Genomic DNA, 8,516 nt, shown 5'->3' with positions numbered 1-8,516 from the left:
CACGCGCCCCGTGAGATTCTCCTAACGTAGCTGCAGTCAAGCGTTCCCATCTCCATTCCCGTCCGTAGGGTACGAATCGGTAGGATCGTCCTGACTCTCATCTGAGGGCAAAGCCCATATTTCCACAATAATTGTAAAGGGTCACCAACCGAAAAATAACAGTTAACACATAGCATATAAGTTTTTAAATGCTCAAAATAACTTTTCAACTAAGCATGCACCTTAACAGGATTTTCAATATGCGAAAAGTTCATACAATACTTGCCAATTAAAAATGAACTCAAAATGAAGTTCTCAAACCATCAAGTAATACATAACTGACCAAAGCATTGATAAATCAATTGAGCAATCGATTATCTAACTCAAAATAAGGACTTTTGCTGAGCCAATCGATTGCCAAATCGATTTGGTCAGTTCTGCTGAGTTTCTGCATGACCAAATCGATTTCTAAGTCGATTTTGTCAGTTCTGATGAGTCCCTGGGTTGCCAAATCGATTTCCAAATCGATTTCGGCAGTTTTGCTGAGTTCCTGCCTCTCTGCCAATCGATTTCCAAATCGATTTCTTAAAAGATTTTGAAAGATATATTTATACAATCGATTGGCAAATCGATTAGGTCAAAATGGTGAACTTCCTGCAACTCATCCAATCGATTGGGAAATCGATTTCCCTGATCATTTTTCCAAAAATTCAAGAATTAACTCAAGTCATTCCTACTCAAGTCCACAACTTAACACTTAGCAATTTCTACGCGATTACCACGTCAAATGGGATTTCAAAAACCATCATACTTACACACAATAATTAACACATAACACTTAGCACCTTCAACGCGATTACCACGATAAATCAAAATTCAAAACACTCAATCATAGACTCGAATCAAACACGACTCGCGTGCCAAGCACCCTAATGCAATGCATATATGCCAAAATGCATGGACTCGGAATTCCAAACCAAAACCCTCCTCGAAGGGCCGTAAATCATAATTGTACCGCCTATCGCAGGCCAAAGTACCAATTACCGAGGTGCCACCTATCACGGGTCAGCACGATTTACTAAAATGCGTAAATCATAAACGTACCACCTATCACGGGTCAGTACAGTTTACCGAGGTGTCACCTATCACGGGTCAACACGATTTACTAAAAGAAAAAGCGGGAATCGTAAATGTACCACCTATCACGGGTCAGTACAGTTACCATGGTGTCACCTATCACGGGTCAACACGATTTACTAAAAGAAAAAGCGGAAATCGTAAATGTACCACCTATCACGGGTCAGTACAGTTACCATGGTGTCACCTATCACGGGTCAACACGATTTACTAAAAGAAAAAGCGGGAATCGTAAACGTACCGCCTATCACAGACCAGTACTGTTTACCGAGGTGCCACCTATCACGGGTCAGCACAATCCACCAAAAATGTAAATCGTAAATGTACCACCTATCACGGGTCAGTACAGTTACCATGGTGTCACCTATCACGGGTCAACACGATTTACTAAAAGAAAAAGCGGAAATCGTAAATGTACCACCTATCACGGGTCAGTACAGTTACCATGGTGTCACCTATCACGGGTCAACACGATTTACTAAAATATAAATCGCAAACGTACAACCTATCACGGGTCCGTACAATTTACCAAGGTGCCACCTATCACGGGTCAGCACAATTCACCAAAAATATAAATCGTAAATGTACCACCTATCACGGGTCAGTACAGTTTACCGAGGTGTCACCTATCACGGGTCAACACAATTTACCAATGAAATGCATGCAAACAGACATATTAAGAGATTCCCCATTCTTAATATACTTTTGACTTAAACGATTTCCATACAAAACATTCAGTAAACAAGACATTAAGAGATTCCCCATTCTTAATTCTCATTTACTGAAACGATTTTCAAAAACAAACATTAAGTAACCGAGACATTAAGAGATTCCCTTTTCTTAACGTCCAGTTAACTTAAACATTTTCCTCAAACGCACATTAAGTAAACCGAGGTATTAAAAGATTCCCCATTTTTAATACTCGTTTAACTCTAATGGTTTTCAAATTCCACAGAAACAAACTCAAATATACTCTCACATTCAATCCATAATTCACACCAAAACACATCAATCAACAAACATCAAGTATGAGCCCGCCAAATACGACGAACACAAATCAACACAACATAACACCCAAATACATCAGACTTCATTTACTCATAATCATACACAAGTGAGTTAAAATTCATTTTCCACGAAACATTCATCAATATCGTCAAAACCTAACTCTAAGATTTTACCCACAGAACCTTAGATTCATTTTCCCTAAATCAATACATTCAACCCTAACAAATTCCTTTCCACACAACTACAGATAAGTCCCTAAATGCAAACTAAAAATTTGGAAGGAGCCCTTACCTTAACGTTAGATTTTACAGTCTTTTTTAATAAGTTTGTTCGTTGATGATAGAAATAACTTGAAAAAAATATTATTTTCGAAATTTCTTTTATATTTACTCTCTCAAGAATAAAACTTAGGTTATTCAATTCAAATATTTCAAATTTATCCAATAACAATGGTTGTTAAACAAATCCAATTTATATTTGAATTTTTTTGTTCAAATGTACAATTGAAAATAACATCATTTCCTTTTAAAATGGGTTTTTAACCAAAAATAATATTTACTCGTTCAAATTAATAAAATACATCGATAAAAAATGACTTAAATACACATTCGCTAAAAATATGTGAACAGACTTTCAACACATGATAATAAAAATATGAAGATAAAAATAAGAGAGCATTAGACTGAAGATGGCGTGTTCCATCCACGTTCACCACATTAACATGGACTACTTTTTTTACGGTCTTTTTTTTAAGAATTCGGTCATTGATGTTAAAAATAATTCACCAAAATATTTGCAAAAATCGAAAAGGTGACCAGCCTCATAACACCAAGAATAATAAGAAAAAATGGCAAAATATTTAAGAAGCTTGCGGGGATAGCTCAGTTGGGAGAGCGTCAGACTGAAGATCTGAAGGTCGCGTGTTCGATCCACGCTCACCACATATTCTATTTGAAAACATTCAAGAATTTAAATTTGGTAAGACCCAACACCAGTTATATAGAACTTGTCAATTGGATCCATACACCATTATAAAAATAGAAGCAAATAGTAACGAATAATTAATTAAAATCACCAACTCAATGGAAACTACTTTCAAAGTTATAGTTTACAATTTTTTTCACCAAATCAATTGGATCCATATAACAATTTGGCATTTCCCCAAAATCGGTATATTTGAATTGTTTATGAATTTTAAGGTAGCTCTTACTGCTTCATTTAGACAAGAAAATAATTCAAATTTTTTGTTATTTGTGGCTGGAAAAGCTTTCACAAATCAAAATTATTATTTTTTGGCTGATTGTAACCTTTGTAGCGGCATAAAACGGTCACAAAATAATGGGAGGGAAAAAAACTTGAATGTATGGCGGTCAATACCCTTATAATGGACTTGATTGATTGAAAACAACACAAATATACATTTGCTAAGAGAGAAAAGGGTGTATATGTGAACATGCTCACAACACATAGAATAACTCCCAAAAATATTATTTTAAACTTAGGTTATTCAATTCAAGAATTTAAATTTGGTAAGACCCAACACCAGTTATATAGAACTTGTCAATTGGATCCATACACCATTATAAAAATAGAAGCAAATAGTAACGAATAATTAATTAAAATCACCAACTCAATGGAAACTACTTTCAAAGTTATAGTTTACAATTTTTTTCACCAACTCAATTGGATCCATATAACAATTTGGCATTTCCCCAAAATCGGTATATTTGAATTGTTTATGAATTTTAAGGTAGCTCTTACCGCTTCATTTAGACAAGAAAATAATTCAAATTTTTTGTTATTTGTGGCTGGAAAAGCTTTCACAAATCAAAATTATTATTTTTTGGCTGATTGTAACCTTTGTAGCGGCATAAAACGGTCACAAAATAATGGGAGGGAAAAAAACTTGAATGTATGGCGGTCAATACCCTTATAATGGACTTGATTGATTGAAAACAACACAAATATACATTTGCTAAGAGAGAAAAGGGTGTATATGTGAACATGCTCACAACACATAGAATAACTCCCAAAAATATTATTTTAAACTTAGGTTATTCAATTCAAGAATTTAAATTTGGTAAGACCCAACACCAGTTATATAGAACTTGTCAATTGGATCCATACACCATTATAAAAATAGAAGCAAATAGTAACGAATAATTAATTAAAATCACCAACTCAATGGAAACTACTTTCAAAGTTATAGTTTACAATTTTTTTCACCAACTCAATTGGATCCATATAACAATTTGGCATTTCCCCAAAATCGGTATATTTGAATTGTTTATGAATTTTAAGGTAGCTCTTACCGCTTCATTTAGACAAGAAAATAATTCAAATTTTTTGTTATTTGTGGCTGGAAAAGCTTTCACAAATCAAAATTATTATTTTTTGGCTGATTGTAACCTTTGTAGCGGCATAAAACGGTCACAAAATAATGGGAGGGAAAAAAACTTGAATGTATGGCAGTCAATACCCTTATAATGGACTTGATTGATTGAAAATTTCAGTAGGCTTTTGTTGCGGCCAAAGCCCTAAAAAAATCACAACGTTGAAGCATTGTGAGGGCTTTGACCGCCACAAAATCATCGAGTTTCAATTTCTTCTATTGAATTGACTCTCAATAACCATAAATAATCTCGACAACTTTGACTCGCCATCAACAACAAGATTGTTGCAACAAACTACTTATACCCAACACTACTCCATTCTTGTTTTTGTGTTATTATGTTAGTATTTGTTTACACATTTTACTATATGCAAGCTTGAGTGTTTTTCTTAAATTGGCCTGCGTTTTTTTTTTAATAACACAATAGATTGAATATTATAAGTATATATATATATATATATATATATATATATATGTGACTTCTTTTATTTTATTTTTATAAAAAGATGAGGACTTTTTTTAATTATTTATATTTATTATAAATATTTTATTATTTTTATATGTATTTTATAATGCTTATTTCATAACAGAATTTTATATTATTTTATATTATTTTATTTTTTCAAAACAGCTAAAAAATATTATTTTATTTACGTAGTTATTTTACAAAAAGTAATTTATCCATACAAGCCAAGGGTCTTACACTAATAACAAAAAAAAAACTTAAGCAGTAGTAAAAAAAAAAACTCAAAGTAATGAAGAATTATTCATGACAAGCACCAATGGTCTAGTGTTAGAATAGTGTCCTGCCATGGTAAGACCCAAGTTCGGATTTCCACTGATTCCCAACTCGTGCAATGTTATTAGAGAGGGTCAGACCGAATATTTGAAGGTCGTGTGTTTGATCTACACTCACCGCATTGTTTTTCTCTCCATCCTTTTTGTTTTCCAACTCTTAATTTTCTAACCCGCACTACTTTTTTTTACGGTCTTTTTTAATAAATTTGTTCATTGATGATAGAAATAACTTGAAAAAAATATTATTTTCGAAATTTCTTTTATATTTATTCTCTCGAAAATAAAACTTAGGTTATTCAATTTAAATATTTCAAATTTATCCAATAACAATGGTTGTTAAACAAATCCAATTTATATTTGATTTTTTTTGTTCAAATGTACAATTGAAAATAACATCATTTCCTTTTAAAATGGGTTTTTTTAACCAAAAATAATATTCACTCATTCAAATTAATAAAATACATCGATAAAAAATGACTTAAATACACATTCGCTAAAAATATGTGAACAGACTTTCAACACATGATAATAAAAATATGAAGATAAAAATAAGAGAGCATTAGACTGAAGATGGCGTGTTCCATCCACGTTCACCACATTAACATGGACAACTTTTTTTTACGGTCTTTTTTTTAAGAATTCGGTCATTGATGTTAAAAATAATTCACCAAAATATTTGCAAAAATCGAAAAGGTGACCAGCCTCGTAACACCAAGAATAATAAGAAAAAATGGCAAAATATTTAAGAAGCTTGTGGGGATAGCTCAGTTGGGAGAGCGTCAGACTGAAGATCTGAAGTTCGCGTGTTCGATCCACGTTCACCGCATATTCTGTTTTCATTCCTTCTCTCTTCCATTAAAATAACTCAAAAATATATTATTTTTAAAATTTCCTTTTTAAACAATTTTTTTTTAATTAAAATCGATATTCATTTATTCTAATTAACATGATACATCGATCAAAACAACACAAATATACATTTGCTAAGAGAGAAAAGGGTGTATATGTGAACATGCTCACAACACATAGAATAACTCACAAAAATATTATTTTTTAAATTTCTTTTATATTTATTATCTAGACTAAAACTTAGGTTATTCAATTCAAGAATTTAAATTTGGTAAGACCCAACACCAATTATATAGAACTTGTCAATTGGATCCATACACCATTATAAAAATAGAAGCAAATAGTAACAAATAATTAATTAAAATCACCAACTCAATGGAAACTACTTTCAAAGTTATAGTTTACAATTTTTTTCACCAACTCAATTGGATCCATATAACAACTTGGCATTTCCCCAAAATCGGTATATTTGAATTGTTTATGAATTTTAAGGTAGCTCTTACCGCTTCATTTAGACAAGAAAATAATTCTTTTTCCCACACATATGATTACTACACCCAGTATCGAAATAAAAATTTTCTTCATCTTTGGAAAATTTATTGCTTACTAAAAATAAATTTTGCGGATTGACAAAACTCTCACCGGTATTTTGATATTGATTATCTACTATGTTTTCTTGATGACGATATATGCAATTAACATCTTTGTGTCCAAATTTTTCGCATGATAACAACTATAATTTCTCCTTTCTTGATTGTAGTTGCCTCTTCCACTGCTGTAACACCCCGATTTTTTTTTTTAAAAAAAAAACAAATTCATGAAAAAAAGAATAATTAAGTAAAATACCTTTGGATAGTTATATAAGTCAATATAATTGATACGCAGCGGAATAGTTTTTGAAATATGAGTCCAAAGTATTTACACAACAGCCAGTGATACATGGAATCCATTAACATAAGATGTCGTGCTGACAATATTAGTAAAGATACAATATTCCAATTTAAAATAAACGCAATCCAAAATAAAGACATATGTTCCCTCTATGTCAACCTAATCTGATCATTCTACCCAAAAAAAAAAACTATACACCATGAGTGATCTCCACGCTCCCCGTAAGTTCCTCCTAACATAGCTCCAGTCAGGCGTTCCCGTCTACATTCCCATCCACAGGGTACGAACCGGTAGGATTGTCCTGACTCTCATCTGAGGGCAAAGCCCAGATTTCCACAATAGTTGTAAAGGGTCACCAACCGAAATTAACAGTTAACACATAACATTTAAGTTTTTGAATGCACAAAATAACCTTTCCACTAAGCATGCACCTTAAAAGGATTTTCCATATGCTAAAAGTTCATATAATACTTGCCAAATGAAAATGAAGTCAAAATAAGTCTTAAATCAATCAAGTAATAAACAACTGGCCAATCCATTGATGAACCAATTGAGCAATCGATCATCTAACTCAAAATAAGAATTTCCACTAAGCCAATCGATTGGGAAATCGATTTGGATGAAGGGTTTTAGTGAAAACTGAACTCTAGGCTTAAATCAATCGATTGAGAAATCGATTGAATGAATAACTGAGCCCCTGTGTTAAAGCCAATCGATTGGGAAATCAATTTCCTGAGGGTTTTTCGTGAAAACTGTACTCTGGACTTAATTCAATCGATTGGGAAATCGATTGAATGAATAACTGAGCCCCTGTGTTAAAGCCAATCGATTGGGAAATCGATTTCCTGAGGGTTTTTCGTGAAAACTGTACTCTGGACTTAATTCAATCGATTGGGAAATCGATTGAATGAATAACTGAGCCCCTGTGTTAAACGATTTTGAGGAATAGCTTTTAATAGAATCGATTTGGGAATCGATTTCCCTGCATGTTTTTCTTAAAACTACATAAACTAACTCAATCACATTCACACACAACTCCAAAACATAACACTTAGCAATTTCCACACAATCACCACGACAACTTGAGTTTCGAAACAGTTTTACAATCAATTTCACTTACACACAATTTGTTCCAAAACATAGACACTTAGTACAATCATCACAATCACAATGACATCTCAAGTTCAAACACTCAATCATACACTTGAATCAAACACGACTCGTGTGTCAAGCATCCTAATGCAATGCGTATATGCCAAAATGCATGGACTCGGAATTCCAAACCAAAACCTTCCTCGAAGGACCGTAAATCATAATTGTACCGCCTATCGCAGGCCAAAGTACCAATTACAGAGGTGCCAACTATCACGGGTCTGCACGATTTACTAAAAGAATGAAAATGCATGAGCTTATACTGACTCCATCCACGACAATCGTTAAGCAAATGCAGATATTAAAAGAT

At 32.8% G+C, this 8,516-nt stretch overlaps 2 non-coding genes across 2 annotated transcripts; both read left to right on the top strand.

Annotated features, from left to right (window-relative positions):
- Positions 1-2,994: 2,994 nt before the first annotated feature.
- TRNAF-GAA (transfer RNA phenylalanine (anticodon GAA)) lies at positions 2,995-3,067 on the top strand. The gene has a single exon. It is a non-coding gene; the product is annotated as a tRNA-Phe (tRNA).
- Positions 3,068-6,067: 3,000 nt separating this feature from the next.
- Positions 6,068-6,140, top strand: TRNAF-GAA (transfer RNA phenylalanine (anticodon GAA)). The gene has a single exon. It is a non-coding gene; the product is annotated as a tRNA-Phe (tRNA).
- The last annotated feature ends 2,376 nt before the right edge of the window (positions 6,141-8,516 follow it).

Source organism: Cicer arietinum, chromosome 8 (genome assembly GCF_000331145.2).
Source record: "Cicer arietinum cultivar CDC Frontier isolate Library 1 chromosome 8, Cicar.CDCFrontier_v2.0, whole genome shotgun sequence".
Taxonomy (NCBI): Eukaryota; Viridiplantae; Streptophyta; class Magnoliopsida; order Fabales; family Fabaceae; genus Cicer; species Cicer arietinum.
The sequence above is the reverse complement of the archived record's forward strand: the minus strand, read 5'-3'. Positions and strand labels throughout refer to the sequence as shown.